We start from the raw sequence: 16,761 nt of genomic DNA on the forward strand, positions 1-16,761 counted from the left end.
ACTCATTTAGTATCTCAAGTCAACGGCAGTTGCATTAGAGCAATTATCTGAGGGGAAGCCATTTTTAAAGACACACATAATTTTATCGTGGCTCTGTATTGATTGTGAATTAGGTTTGTAGGCTCATCCCATCTCTGGAGACACTTACAATTATTACGGGAGAGACAAGAGACATTTCGTGATAAAAGAATAACGTCTTCCTCATCTGGAAACAAATCATGCGGTTCTGACAAACATGAGAGTGTTTTATTCACACTCTGACAGTTTACCTGGAGCCAAGAGAGTCGGAATGAGTTCCCCATCTCTCTGCTATCTCCAGTTCTCTCTGCTATCTCCAGTCACTGAGACCCAGCCAAGGGCACACTTCCTCAGGAAAGGGCAGGAGTCAAAAGGGCTGTAGAGTGATGTGTGCATTATTTATCCTGAGAGCATGAGTTCAATGGGCAGAGCAGGAATCTCAGAGTCCTGCTCTCTTCCTCTCCTCTCCAGGGCTTCAGAGATCCCCCAACCCAAAGTTCTAGGAATCAAGTGCCATCATTTTTGCAGCTTCCAAATATGTAATGGTCCAAGCCAAGTCCTTGAGCATTAGTCTCTTCTTTCCTTTGATTCTAAAAGTCTTAGTTAATTGGCTGAGGGAAGAAAGCAGGTGAAATACAAACATTTAAATAAAAAGTCTCCTTGCCATAGCATTGCTGCTCGGATGATGTCAGAGAATGTTGATGTTTAGGTTTGGTTTTTGTTGAAACAAGGTTCTCCTATATATATGCCATGTTGGCCTTGAAATCACTATATACCCCAGGCTCAAATCAATCCTCCTGCCCCAGCCTCCTGAGTGCTGGGATTACAAACAAGAGCCACTGTATTCAGTGAAATGCTGTTTTGACAGTATAGTTCAAAAAAAAAAACAAACAACTGGAGAGATTGCTTAGTGGTTGCTCTCCTAGAAGACCCAGGTTCAATTCCTAGCACACACATACTAGCTCACATCTGGAACTCCAATTTAAAGTAGCCTAATGCCTTCTTCTGTTCTTTGAAAGCACCAGGTACATATATAATACAGAAATATATATATATATTGGTTTTGGGTACATTGCTGCTGTAGTTTGGATATAAAATTTCCCAAAGGGCCCATGTGTTAAAGGCTTGGTATCCAAATCATGGTGCTGTTGGGAGTTGGTGGAACTAGTTAGAGAAAATCAGGTCACTGGGAGCATATACTTAAAGGCAAAACACACACACATAAAATAAAAATAAATAAAATTTAAAAACATTAAAAGTTGGCTAAGTATGTTTTAAAGAATTATAAAATAAAATAGAATATATTTGTGACTACCTATGATAATGTCTTCTTCCATTGTGCAAGTAGATGTATAAATATATCACTAGCTAACACTCATAATGGTTAATATTGACCAAGGACTGGAAGGTGCTTTCATATACATTAAGTTACTCAGTCTCCATGATCATTCCATAAGATAGAACTATGTTGTGGATGGCCCTGGTGCTGCTTGTATTTTGGCGTTAATTTCACTTTCCCAGGAGGGATTGTTTGGAGTGAGGAATGAATCACGTACTCAGGTGACTTACAGCGAACCATCCTGCAATAAATAAAGGAGACAATCACTGGATGAGTAAATGGGACTTCCCGGTTGGATATGGGAAGAGAGAGTAGGCAGGAGAGGAATAGGGGCTTTGGGACAGGGATAGGGAGAGGACAAGATGTAGCTACTAGGGTCTCCTGGATTCAATGGCAAATTCACCAGGATTTGCCACTGTTGGATTTAGATTTAATATGGCTTACAAGATTAGGTTTTAGTTGTTGCGCCCAGAGATTGAGTTACCATTGTTTCTGAACTAAGTTTGTGTGGTGTTTTCCTTCATGTGGCGGCTCAATTGGGTTCCAGAGAGAAAGGTACTGTGGCAGAGTGTGGTTTTGCCAGATGTGCACCACAAAAGGCTGTGGGAGTTTTGAAACATGGGGCTGGTGTGGTAACGACCCGCCAGTAGGAACTTAATGAGCTGGGTGGAGAGAGTTCAGAGCTCTGAGTCAGAGTCTCCACGAGATAAGAACAGGCCAGCCATTGCCTGCCAGTGCATGGCCAGCCAGCCCACCATGGCAAAGAGTATCTGGGTTTAACATGAGGTGGTGCTAACTTTTTAAAATATTTTCCACAACAGAACTACTTTTAAACCAGTTTTATAGTTGGAAGAACTGAAACACAAAACACTTATGCAGCATATCCTAGACTATCCAGCCAGCAAATAGATGCAGGTAATCCAGGCTACGCTCTACACTTAAGAACTGAAGTATCCTGTTTCCTAAATATATTTCTTATACTGGGTTTTATATTTATGAAAAGTTTGGTGAATATAAATTTAAGGGGATTGTATATAACATATATCCCATGTTAGTTCTAATTTCAAATAGTGGTCACTCTACCAGGCCATATGAGATAATGTTTGACTCAGAAAATGTGGTCCCTAGGTCAAATATTCTAGTGTCACTAACAACACTACCCTTGCCTCCAACCATAAACCAGAGATCTCCTGCCTTGATCATCTGTCCCTGGAACAGCATCACTTCTTACATGGAACAATCTCCAACCACTCCACCAAGATTAATAAAAAAAAATTTGCTTATATTCTGGAAAAGTTATTGCACCATTAGCAATGAAATCTAAAGCTTTTCAGAAATTACTTAGTCTTAGAGGGGGTGGAGTGGCTATAGAATTACATCATAAAACAATCATTGGAAAGTTTATTTTCCTTATCCTGGATTACAAAGAGCTGTGCTAACTACAAGGAGATCACACAATCCTATGAAAACATCCCTAAACTTTTAGTCATGATATCTGACCTTCACACGGCCAGGGTTATGTAACTTGGGTAGATCATTTACTAACAACAGCTTACCCTAGCTGAGATTTTATGAGTCTACACACTCAGGGTTTTTAGTTCCAACAACCACTCTCTGAGGAAGGTACAGGGACTATCAGAGAGACAGACATCACATGAGTCTTCTCTCTGCTTTCCTCATTTCCTTCCTGTCCATAGACTTCTGTCTCTCCCAAAAGGAAAAGCAATCATGTGGGTCAGAACACAGAGCACTCAATCACGGGTGAAAGGTGAGAGCTGTAAGACTTGGCCCCTCCCAGGCCAGGCCTCTGAGACTCCTCCTCTGCTCTGCATATTCTCCATCCCACTGTGCATTATCATCATGGACTTGGGTCCCCTGAACTAGCTGTGAGCTCCTGCCCCCAGCTTCTCAGGAACACTGCTCCTAACACATGAGTCTACCTCCTTCTTCAGAAGATGAAGCTAGAGACACCTCTAGCTTAATATACATTAAATAACATATCTATATAATATAGGTAGATATTACATATGTTTATATTATATATCTATATAATGTATTATAGCTATATTTTATATATAATATATGTATATTAGAGAGAGAGATCCCTTAGTTGATTTTCCACCACCCTGCCCACTGGTCAGACCCTAACCAGTGACTGAACCTGCATGAATATAAAAGCACAACACCCTCACAGATTAAACCAGTTCAACGATGTCAATCAAATCTGCCCTCCAGCTCCTTACAAGATGAAGCACGCAGCTATAACTACACCTTGGCTTGGCTTTTTCACCTTGCCTACTTTCTCCCTCCACTACTATGCAGGTTTTCCCCATGGGCCTTTCCTTAATAAGTCACTTGCAGCTGTCTCTTATCCTCCACATCTACCTCTAGAAACCTGATCTAAACTCTTACCCCCACCACACCCTCTACTGCAGGCCTAAGCTGATTTAAAAAGACTAACCTCACCAAATTTTTTTTTCTAAGATGTTTAGCACATTCCTCATATGCAAGTAGGTTAGGGCAGAGCCGATGCTACACCTATAGTGGCCATCTTAAATCCAAAAATGGAAAGATAGATGCCTCATGTAAGTCTCTGGCTCATCTTCCATCAGGGACCTTTTCTGTGGAGGTCAGTACTCATTGGTCAGCCATTGACACAGCAGGGCTTGAATATCCTTTGAGTTGCCATTCTCAAACAGCCCTCTCGGCTAGAAAACTAGCAGGACAGGTGGGAAATAGATATAGGCATCTCTAGTTACTAAACCCTCTGACTATCATAGACACAACAAAAATCTCCCAACTCTGCTCCAGGCTTTCAGACATCAGAGCCCTCCCTTATCTCTTAAAAGCCAGAAGATATCTTGGAGCTTTATCTCCCAATACTTAGACAAAGTATTTATGTTAGCTTTAGGTTACTGTAACATATATCTGGGAGAAATCAATTAATAAAGAGAAAAGGGTTGTCTTGGATCACAGTTTTGGACATCTCAATAATCATTTGGTCTGTCATTTTGGGGCCCAGATAAAGCAGCATGTGACAATGGGGCATAGATGAAACCCACGTGTCAGCATCCGAGAGATGAAGAGAGGGAGAAGAAAGGGTTGTGTCCATCATCTCCTTCAAGTGCATGCCCCCAGTGACCCAATTTCCACTAACTAGGCTCCACTCCTTGAAGTTCCACCAACTCCCAACAGCACCATGATTTAGATACCAAGCCTTTAACACATGGACCCTCTGGGAAATTTTATCTCTGAACTACAGCAGCAATACAGGCAAAACCAGGAGTTTTCCCAAGGTCACACCACTGACAGTAAATCTTTCCCCTAAATCTCAGTCTGTTGACTTCGAGTTAGGGTGTGTTGAGCTCAGAACCAGCTTACAGGCAAAGAAGAGGTGAGGACTAGAGAGTTCAGAACTGTCATTTCAAACCAGGCCTCTGGGCATCTCTGGTTCTCACCAGACTTATTGGTGGCAATTGATTGGTTTGAACATCTTGAACCCTCACCCCCACTGGGATAAAGAGGATGAAGTGTAAACTGACTTTCACCACGTGTCCGGAGGAGACCTAATCGATACAGTGAATTACGCTTACACCCAGATCTAAGCATGGTGTCGGCCACACCTGAAGCAACTAGAGCACTGCTGTAGTGAATGGAGTCAACTGCACCATGCAAAGACTCATTCTATCGATCATGTTACCATCAATAATGAAAACAATGTTCATAAATACATGTACATATAAAACATACTTTTATATTAATCCACGTTACTTATATATGTCTAATTCGATATGTATAGAATTCACACATAAATAATAATTTAGCTAGCAGTAAAATTTAACTATAAGAGATATACATAATCTTATATTTAAGAAATTGATGAGAAAAGCACCGGAGTAGCTAGGGCGCAGGGTCGGCTGACACTAGCCAGCTACCCACAACACCCGCCACAGGATCTTAAGACTTCTGGTGAGTGGAACACAGCTTCTGCTCCAATCCAATTGCGCGCGGGACCTGAGACTGCATTAGTTAGGGAAGCAGAAACCGGCCTGAGTAGGGCCACAGGCCTCATCCGGCCAGATCAGCACCGGAGTAGCTAGAGCGCAGGGTCGGCTGACACCCGCCAGCTACCCACGACCCCCGCCACAGGATTTTGGGACTGCTGGTGAGTGGAACACAGCTTCTGCTCCAGTCCAATCACGCGGGACCTGAGACTGCTTTGGTTGGGGAGGCAGAAATCCGGCCTACTTAGGGCCACAAGCCTCTTCTGGTCAGAAAAGCACCGGGGTAGCTAGGGCGCAGGGTCGGCTGACACTCGCCAGCTACCCACAACACCCCACACAGGATCTTAAGACTTCTGGAGAGTGGAACACAGCTTCTGCTCCAATCCAACTGTGCACGGGACCAGAGACTGCATTAGTTAGGGAAGCAGAAACCGGCCTGAGTAGGACCACAGGCCTCTTCCGGCTGGACCAGCACCGGAGTACCGCCACCTACCCACGACCCCCGCCACAGGATTTTGAGACTGATGGTGAGTGGAACACAGCTTCTGCTCCAATCTTTAAACAGTGACAACGACAACAACTAACCCCAGAGATTACCAGATGGCGAAAGGTAAACGTAATAATCTTACTAACAGAAACCAAGACCACTCACCATCATCAGAACCCAGCACTCCAACTTCGCCCAGTCCAGGGCACCCCAACACACCGGAAAAGCTAGACACGGATATAAAAGCATATCTCCTGATGATGGTAGAGGACTTCAAGAAGGACTTTAATAACACACTTAAAGAAATACAAAGGAACACTGGTAAACAGGTAGAAGACAGTAAAGAGGAAGCACAAAAATCCCTTAAAGAATTGCAGGAGAACACTGCTAAAGAGTTACAAATCCTTAAAGAAAAACAGGATAACATAATCAAACAGGTAGAAGTCCTTAATGAAAAACAGGAAAACACATCCAAACAGATGATGGAAATGAACAAAACCATACTAGACCTAAAAAGGGAAGTAGACACAATAAAGAAAACCCAAAATGAGGCAACACTGGAGATAGAAACCCTAGGAAAGAAATCTGGAACCATAGATACGAGCATCAGCAACAGAATACAAGAGATGGAAGAGAGAATCTCAGGTGCAGAAGATTCCATAGAGAACATCGGCACAACAATCAAGGAAAATGTAAAATGCAAAAAGATCCTAACTCAAAACATCCAAGAAATACAGGACACAATGAGAAGACCAAACCTACAGATAATAGGAGTGGATGAGAATGAAGATTTTCAACTCAAAGGACCAGCAAACATCTTCAACAAAATTATAGCAGAAAACTTCCCAAATCTAAAGAAAGAGATGCCCATGAACATACAAGAAGCCTACAGAACTCCAAATAGACTGGACCAGAAAAGAAATACCTCCCGACACATTATAATCAGAACAACAAATGCTCTAAATAAAGATAGAATACTAAAAGCAGTAAGAGAAAAAGGCCAAGTAACATATAAAGGCAAGCCTATCAGAATTACACCAGATTTTTCACCAGAGACTATGAAAGCCAGAAGATCCTGGACGGATGTTATACAGACACTAAAAGAACACAAATTCCAGCCCAGGCTACTATACCCAGCCAAACTCTCAATTAACATAGATGGAGAAACCAAAGTATTCCACGACAAAACCAAATTCACACATTATCTCTCCACGAATCCAGCCCTTCAAAGGATAATAACAGAAAAAAAACAATACAAGGACAGGAACCACGCCCTAGAAACGACAAGAAGGTAATCCCTCAACAAACCTAAAAGAAGACAGCCACAAGAACAGAATGCCAACTTTAACAACAAAAATAACAGGAAACAACAAATACTTTTCCTTAATATCTCTTAATATCAATGGACGCAACTCCCCGATAAAAAGACATAGACTAACAAACTGGCTACACAAACAAGACCCAACATTTTGCTGCTTACAGGAAACTCATCTCAGAGAAAAAGATAGACACTACCTCAGAATGAAAGGCTGGAAAACAATTTTCCAAGCAAATGGTATGAAGAAACAAGCTGGAGTAGCCATTCTAATATCTATTAGATTGACTTCCAACCCAAAGTCATCAAAAAAGACAGGGAGGGACACTTCATACTCATCAAAGGTAAAATCCTCCAAGAGGAACTATCAATCCTGAATATCTATGCTCCAAATACAAAGGCAGCCACATTCATTAAAGAAACTTTAGTAAATCTCAAAGCACACATTGCACCTCATACAATAATAGTGGGAGACTTCAACACACCACTTTCACCAATGGACAGATCATGGAAACAGAAACTAAACAGGGACACAGTGAAACTAACAGAAATTATGAATCAAATGGATCTGGCAGATATCTACAGAACATTCTATCCTAAAACAAAAGGATATACCTTCTTCTCAGCACCTCATGGTACCTTCTCCAAAATTGACCACATAATTGGTCACAAAACAGGCCTCAACAGATACAAAAATATTGAAATTGTCCCATGCATCCTATCAGATCACCATGGACTAAGGCTGATCTTCAATAACAAAATAAATAATAGAAAGCCAACCTTCACATGGAAACTGAACAACACTCTTCTCAATGATACCTTGGTCAAGGAAGGAATAAAGAAAGAAATTAAGGACTTTTTAGAGTTCAATGAAAATGAAGCCACAACATACCCAAACTTATGGGACACAATGAAAGCATCTCTAAGAGGAAAACTCATAGCTCTGAGTGCCTCCAAAAGGAAACTAGAGAGAGCACACATTAGCAGCTTGACAACATACCTAAAAGCACTAAAACAAAAGGAAGCAAATTCACCCAAGAGGAGTAGACGGCAGGAAATAATCAAACTCAGGGGTGAAATCAACCAAGTGGAAACAAGAAAAACTATTCAAAGAATCAACCAATCAAGGAGCTGGTTCTTTGAGAAAATCAACAAGATAGATAAACCCTTAGCCAGACTCACTAGAGGGCACAGGGAAAGCATCCTAATTAACAAAATCAGAAATGAAAAAGGAGACATAACAACAGATCCTGAAGACATCCAAAACACCATCAGATCCTTCTACCAAAGGCTATACTCAACAAAACTGGAGAACCTGGATGAAATGGAGAAGTACCTAGACAGATACCAGGTACCAAAGTTGAATCAAGATCAGGTTAATGATCTAAACAGCCCTATATCCCCCAAAGAAATAGAAGCAGTCATTAATAGTCTCCCAACTAAAAAAAGCCCAAGACCAGATGGGTTTAGTGCAGAGTTCTATCAGACCTTCAAAGAAGATCTAATCCCAGTTCTTCACAAACTATTCCACAAAATAGAAACAGAAGGTACTCTACCCAACTCATTCTATGAAGCCACAATTACTCTGATACCTAAACCACAAAAAGACCCAACAAAGATAGAAAACTTCAGACCAATATCCCTTATGAATATTGATGCAAAAATCCTCAATAAAGGTCTTGCTAACCGAATCCAAGAACACATCAAAACAATCATCCATCCTGACCAAGTAGGTTTCATCCCAGGGATGCAGGGATGGTTCAATATACGGAAATCCATCAACGTAATCCAGTATATAAACAAACTCAAAGACAAAAACCACATGGTCATCTCGTTAGATGCGGAAAAAGCATTTGACAAGATCCAACACCCATTCATGATAAAAGTCTTGGAAAGATCAGGAATTCAAGGCCTATACCTAAACATGATAAAAGCAATCTACAGCAAACCAGTAGCCAACATCAAAGTAAATGGTGAGAAGCTTGAAGGAATACCTCTAAAATCAGGGACTAGACAAGGCTGTCCACTTTCTCCATACCTATTCAACATTGTACTGGAAGTCCTAGCCAGAGCAATTCGACAACAAAAGGAGATCAAAGGGATACAAATTGGAAAAGAGGAAGTCAAAATATCACTTTTTGCAGATGATATGATAGTATATATAAGTGACCCTAAAAATTCCACCAGAGAACTCCTAAGCCTGATAAACAGCTTCGGTGAAGTAGCTGGATATAAAATTAACTCAAACAAATCAATGGCCTTTCTCTACACAAAGAATAAACAGGCTGAGAAAGAAATTAGGGAAACAACACCCTTCTCAATAGTCACAAATAATATAAAATATCTTGGCGTGACTCTAACTAAGGAAGTGAAAGATCTGTATAATAAAAACTTCAAGTCTCTGAAGAAAGAAATTATAGAAGATCTCAGAAGATGGAAAGATCTCCCATGCTCATGGATTGGCAGGATCAACATTGTAAAAATGGCTATCTTGCCAAAAGCAATCTACAGATTCAATGCAATTCCCATCAAAATTCCAACTCAATTCTTCAACGAATTAGAAAGTGCAATCTGCAAATTCATCTGGAATAACAAAAAACCTAGGATAGCAAAAACTCTTCTCAAGGATAAAAGAACCTCTGGTGGAATCTCCATGCCGGACCTAAAGCTCTACTACAGAGCAATTGTGATAAAAACTGCATGGTACTGGTATAGTGACAGACAAATAGACCAATGGAATAGAATTGAAGACCCAGAAATGAACCCACACACCTACGGTCACTTGATCTTCGACAAGGGAGCTAAAAACATCCAGTGGAAGAAAGACAGCATTTTCAACAAATGGTGCTGGCACAACTGGTTGTTAACATGTAGAAGAATGCGAATCAATCCATTCCTATCTCCTTGTACTAAGGTCAAGTCTAAGTGGATCAAGGAACTTCACATAAAAGCAGAGACACTGAAACTTATAGAGGAGAAAGTGGGGAAAAGCCTTGAAGATATGGGCACAGGGGAAAAATTCCTGAATAGAACAGTAATGGCTTGTGCTGTAAGATCGAGAATTGACAAGTGGGACCTCATGAAACTACAAAGCTTCTGCAAGGCTAAAGACACCATCAATCAGACAAAAAAACCACCAACAGATTGGGAAAGGATCTTCACCTATCCTAAATCAGATAAGGGACTAATATCCAATATATATAAAGAACTCAAGAAGGTGGACTCCAGAAAGTCAAATAACCCCATTAAAAAATGGGGCTCAGAACTGAACAAAGAATTCTCACCTGAGGAATACCGAATGGCAGAGAAACACCTGAAAAAATGTTCAACATCCTTAATCATCAGGGAAATGCAAATCAAAACAACCCTGAGATTCCACCTCACACCAGTCAGAATGGCTAAGATCAAAAATTCAGGTGACAGCAGATGCTGGCGAGGATGTGGAGAAAGAGGAACGCTCCTCCATTGTTGGTGGGATTGCAAGCTTGTACAACCACTCTGGAAATCAGTCTGGCGGTTCCTCAGAAAATTGGACATAGTACTACCGGAGGATCCAGCAATACCTCTCCTGGGCATATATCCAGAAGATGTCCCAACCGGTAAAAAGGACACATGCTCCACTATGTTCATAGCAGCCCTATTTATAATAGCCAGAAGCTGGAAAGAACCCAGATGTCCCTCAACAGAGGAATGGATACAGAAATTATGGTACATTTACACAATGGAGTACTACTCAGCTATTAAAAAGAATGAATTTATGAAATTCCTAGCCAAATGGATGGACCTGGAGGGCATCATCTTGAGTGAAGTAACACAATCACAAAAGAACTCACACAATATGTATTCACTGATAAGTGGATATTAGCCCAAAACTTAGGATACCCAAGATATAAGATACAATTTGCTAAACGCATGAAACTCAAGAAGAATGAAGACCAAAGTGTGGACACTGTGCACCTTCTTAGAATTGGGAACAAAACACCCAGGGAAGGAGTTACAGAGACAAAGTTCGTAGCTGTGATGAAAGGATGGACCATTTAGAGACTGCCGTATCCAGGGATGCATCCCATAATCAGCTTCTAAACGCTGACACCATTGCATACACTAGCAAGATTTTGCTGAAAGGACCCAAATATAGCTGTCTCTTGTGAGACGATGCCGGGGCCTAGCAAACACAGGAGTGGATGTTCACAGTCAGCTATTGGATGTATCACAGGGCTCCCAATGGAGAAGCTAGAGAAAGTACCCAAGGAGCTAAAGGGATCTGCAACCCTATTGTTGGAACAACATGATGTACTAACCAGAACCCCGGAGCTCTTGTCTCTAGCTGCATATGTATCGAAAGATGGCCTAGTCGGCCATCAATGGAAAGAGAGGCCCATTGGACTTGCAAACTTTATATGCCCCAATATAGGGGAATGCCAGGGCCAAAAGAATGGGAATGGGTGGGTAGGGAAGTGGGGGGCGCTATGGGGGACTTTTGGGATAGCATTGGAAATATAATTGAGGAAAATATGTAATAAAAATATTAAAAATTAAAAAAAAAAGAAACCTAGGTAGAGGTTCCACCATGATACCAGTTTTGTATCTGAGAGCTTATGCAATTTTCAAGAAAGAGAAGTGAATAAAATGTTGATGATGTGGGTCAGTTCCACTTTGTTATGTTATACAGAGAAAGCTCCTAGGTGTGAGTGAGAGAACATTGATATCTGTAACAGCCTGCAGAATAGCCAATCACTGCTGGGACGAATAGTCCAGGGGCATCTGTAAGCCATGCAGCGAGTTCTAACTGTTTTCAGAGTTTTATTTTGTGATGGGGTTGGATTTTCTTCTAATTTTCTATATTTTCAGTTGAAGACAAAATTTTCTGGGTACTTACAGGAGCCCTCACCCCATATCCAGAAAGGATGGATTTTTAGAAAAAAAAAAAAAAAGAAATTGATGACAGGCTCTCTGCTCCTCCCATTCAAGAGACAGCTGCATCTTCTTGTGCAGTGCCAGTGTTATCCCTGAGACAAAGGTGCCTAGTGACCAGGATTTCCCGCATATCTGGCAAAGATAATATTGTGCCATCAAGGACCCTTTCATTGATCTCAACTACATGGTTTACATGGTCCAGTATGACTCTACCCATGACAAGGTCAACAGCACAGTCCAGGTTAAGAACAGGAAACTTGTCATCAATAGGAAAGCAGTCACCATCTTCCAGGAGCAAGATCCTGCCAACATCAAATGGGATGATACTGCTGCCATGTATGCTGTGGAATATACTGGTGTCTTCACCACCATGGAGAAGGCTGGGACTTACTTGAAGGGTGAATCCAAAGAGGTTATCACCTTTGTCCCTTCTGCCGATGCTCCCATGTTTGTGATGGGTGTGAACCATGAGAAATATGACAACTCACTCAAGATTATCAGCAATGTATCCTGCACCACTAACTGCTTAGCCCCCCAGTCAAGGTCATCCATGACAACTCTGGCATGGTAGAGGACTCATGACCATACATAGTCCATGTATCACTGCCACCCAGAAGACTGTGGATGGCCCCTCTGGAAAGTGGTGGCATGACAGCTGTGGGTCTGCCCAGAACATCATCCCTATATGGTACTGGCAAGGCTGTAGGCAAGGTTATCCCAGAGCTGAATGGGAAGCTCACTGGCATAGCCTTCCGTGTTCCTACCCACAATGTATCCATCGTGGATCTGACATGCCGCCTAAACAAAGCTGCCAGGTATGATGACATCAGGAAGGTGATAAAGTAGACATCTGGGGGCCCACTGAAGGGCATCCTGGGCTACACTGAGGACCAGGTTGTCTCCTGCAACTTCAACAATGACTCCCTTTCGTCTACCTTTGATGCTAGAGCTGGCATTGATCTCAATGACAACTTTGCAAAGCTCATTTTCTGGTATGACAATGAATACTCTATAACAACAGGGTCATGGGCCTCATGGCCTACATGGCCTACATGGCCTACATGGCCTACATGGCCTACATGGCCTACATGGCCTACATGGCCTACATGGCCTACATGGTCTCCATGGAGTAAGAAGCCCTGGACCACCCATCCTAGCAAGGATGCCTGAGAGCAAGAGAGAGGCCCTCAGCTGCTGAGGAGGAGTCCCTGTCCCAACTCAGCCCCTGACACTGAGCAACTCCTCAGACCCCAGAATTACAGGAGGGGCTTAGGGGGCCCTACTTTCTTGAATACTATCAATAAAGTTCATTGCATGCAAAAAGAAAGAAAGAGAGGAAACTGGTTATATAGTAAAATTGTAAGGACTGGCCTCACAGACTTTTATTTCACTTTTACAGGCTTCACTTACTAGCTTTCCACATGAACAGCAGAGTGACTGTGGTAGTGTGAATGAGAAATGGCCGCAGTGGGCTCCCGTATTTGAACACATGACTTCCCACTGTCTGGGAAGTTCATGGAACCTTTAAGAGGTAGAGCCTGAAGCTCACTGAAGACAGGCTTCACTATGCTCTCCTGCCTGCTGCCATGCTTCCTCCACCATGACAGACTCCATCCTCTGGGCCAGAGGAAAAATGAATCTCCTCGTCCCCTAAGTTGATTGTTTTGTCAGGGGATCCTTATCCCAGCAACAGAAAAGTAACTGCTAAGACAGTATAATTGAATGAAGGAAAAATTAAATTGGGAAAACCATCCATTCGCTTTTTGTTTCAAACAAAAGACCACCACTCCTGGTTTATTCATCCACAAACTGAGGACCCAGCAGTTCCTTGAGAAGATCAGTTTGGAAGCTGGGCACTAAAGCCTCATCAAACCAGTAAACTGCACTTAGAGTTAAGAGAATTGACTCAGAGGATCGATCAGATCGTGCAGTCTTGTGACAGACAGCCGAACCCCACCTGTATGGTCATCAAAGCCTGGAAATGCTGAAACCAGCTTTAGAGATAAATCCCCGAGACACTAAAGACCCTGGACGGATGTATTTAGATTGAAATTCTAGAGCTCAGCCCTAGTTCTGCTCTGTAGACAACTAGTAAAATTTATAAGCAGAAATTTATACAGCACATACATAAGTAGGGTGGGTTATGACTTTCAACTGGTTTCAGATTTTATGAGTATTTTATGTAATGTACATCAAAGGAGATCTAAGTATCTCAGAATGATAGTGGAAGATTTGGGGAGGTGGACCATTTGCTCTATTCCTTTATTTAAATGTCAGACAATACGATACATGGGAAACTAGGAAGGGTAAATATACTCCAAAACTCAAGGAAAGGGTAAATAGAAAGTAACCCAGACAGTCCAGGCCATGACCCCCTCAGGACAAGCGCCTCATCACACACTGAGGATAAACAAATGACTAAAGCCCACCCCTTTTCTGAAGTGGAATGTGATAACCATGAAGCAGACATTAGGAGAAAGAAAGAGTAAAAGTGTGACTAAGGGACCCTAGGGAGGGCAGGTGGGCATGGTGGGAGGCTAAGAAAGATTATCTGTTCCTCCTGAGCAAAAGGCTCTCATCTGCACCAGCTGAGAAAGCCACAGCTCTCTATCCGCGCCTGCCCTGGATAACCAACTGTTATCCATCCCCAGTAATAGCAGGGAGAGTAAGAGTAAGCTCTATAAGGTTACCATGTGTCTACCACAGGCATTGTATTAATTATTTCCGATTGCTATAAACAATACCTGGCATGCCCAAGAGCAGGAAGGCAGCGGCTCACAGTTTCAGAGAGTTCAGCCCACAGCCGTTGGCTCAATTGATTCTGGACCTACAGTGAGGCAAAAGGAAATGTGTAGGGGAGGTCGCTCACCTCAGGGCAGAATGAGATGTGAGGCGAGGCCAGGGCAACCAGAGGACACACTCACTATGGCATATTTCCTCCAGATAGGCTGTAATTTTAATTTTTTTCAAATCTTATTTTAAATGATGGTTCTTAAGCGCTTTAACCTTCCTTGTAGCCCACCACCCACCAGAGGTAAGGAAAAAGAAAGGATACTGGGAAGTGGACCTGTTTAGAAAGGTTTTTTTTTAGAGCAACTCTCATCTGTGTTATCTGGAAATCGGCAGTTCAGTTCACAGGTTAGCAGCAGCAGCTTGATCCACTTGCAAACACCTTGTGGATACTCCAACAGTCCAGTTTGGTAGAATCCAGTTAGCAACAGCAGTGACAGGACCTAGCAGACACAGCCAGGCTTCAGCCTTGGCTCAAGTCAGCAGGAAGGACAGCAGGAACACCAGAAGTTGTAGGCTGTGCCTCTCTCAGGGGATCAAAGATCAGCGAAGACAATAGACCCACAAGCGTTGGTTGCACAGCTAGCTGTACCAGCAAGTCTAGCTCTGCCTCATCGGTCCGTGGAGTCCTAGTAATACCCTTCAGATGTCACATGTCCTCCCATGTCTTGCCTGAGCATGTGCATCCAATCAGCCCGAGTCATTGGAAGCAGCAACAAACTGCAGCACACCAACAAAAGTTTTTTTGGTGTTTCTCTCTATGGCATCCCGACAAATGCGGCTCAACTACGCAATGCAAGGCAGACCAACATGTGTTTCCTTAGCAAAGTATCCATCGCGTGTCCTTTCACGTGCTTGCTTTAGCAGAACATCCTCTCTCCTGTGTCTGCTACAGTGAAACGTTCTTTTACCAGTCTACCTTAGCCTTTCACACCTGTATCCACTTTAACAAAATGTTCCTTCAGGTGTTTGCCCCAGCAAAACACCATCTGATGTGTTTATAAAAAGAGAAAGAGAAAGGGGGTATGTTCTACGGGGATGTGGTGAGATATGGGGGGGAGGGTTCTCAACGGGCCCATGTCAAGGCATCTCTTCCCCCGAGGAACCAGCCACATGATGGTATAATATAGAATAGAGTTTATTCAGGGCATGGGGAGGGGAGTTAAGAGGGTAGCAGAGGCAGAGAAAGACAGAGAGAGAGAAGTAGAGGCCCGCCATGAACATGTGAAAAGAGGGGGAATGGAATAGTGAAGGGAGGGAGGAAGGAAGAGCCCAAGAGGGTAAGAGGGAAGCAAGAGGGAAGAGAACAAGAGAGCAAGATAGAGAGTAGGGGGCAAGCAGAACCTTTTATAATAGTTCAGGCCTACCTGGCTCTTGCCAGGTAACTGTGGGTGTGGAGTTTAGACAGAATGCTAACACCATCCAACTGACTTTCCAAAGAATCCCTAAGTTTCCACATCATAGGCCCTATCTATTATCTTTTAGTACTTCCCACTTAGACTGTCACTTTATGATTCCTTCAAGAAATTAATCCAGGGCTGGCAAGATGTCTCAGCAGATCATAGCACTTGCTGCCAAGCCTGAGTTCAATCCTCAGAACCTACAAGGTGGAAGACAAGAACTACTTCCCAAAAGTTGTCTTCATACACACACACAAATGTTAAAAAAGAAAAAGAAATTAGTCCACTGATTAGGTTAAAATTCTCAAGATCTATCTACTCATGTCCCAAAAGCTCATCAGATGGCAACCATGCACACTACAGATGAACCTAAGAGGGTCATTTCATATTCAACCATAACAATTAATCCCATTTGACAGATGGATAAATTGAAGCTAAAGAGTTAAATACCCTGAGCTCATTCCAAAGAAAACAAAAGAACTAACATTCAA

At 42.4% G+C, this 16,761-nt stretch overlaps 1 pseudogene; it reads left to right on the top strand.

Annotated features, from left to right (window-relative positions):
- The first annotated feature begins 3,085 nt into the window (after positions 1-3,085).
- Positions 3,086-16,761, top strand: part of LOC110307730 (glyceraldehyde-3-phosphate dehydrogenase-like) — a 108,814-nt pseudogene continuing 95,138 nt past the window's right edge.

This window comes from Mus caroli, unplaced genomic scaffold (assembly GCF_978045245.1).
Source record: "Mus caroli unplaced genomic scaffold, Mus_caroli_1 scaffold_15, whole genome shotgun sequence".
Lineage (NCBI taxonomy): Eukaryota > Metazoa > Chordata > Mammalia > Rodentia > Muridae > Mus > Mus caroli.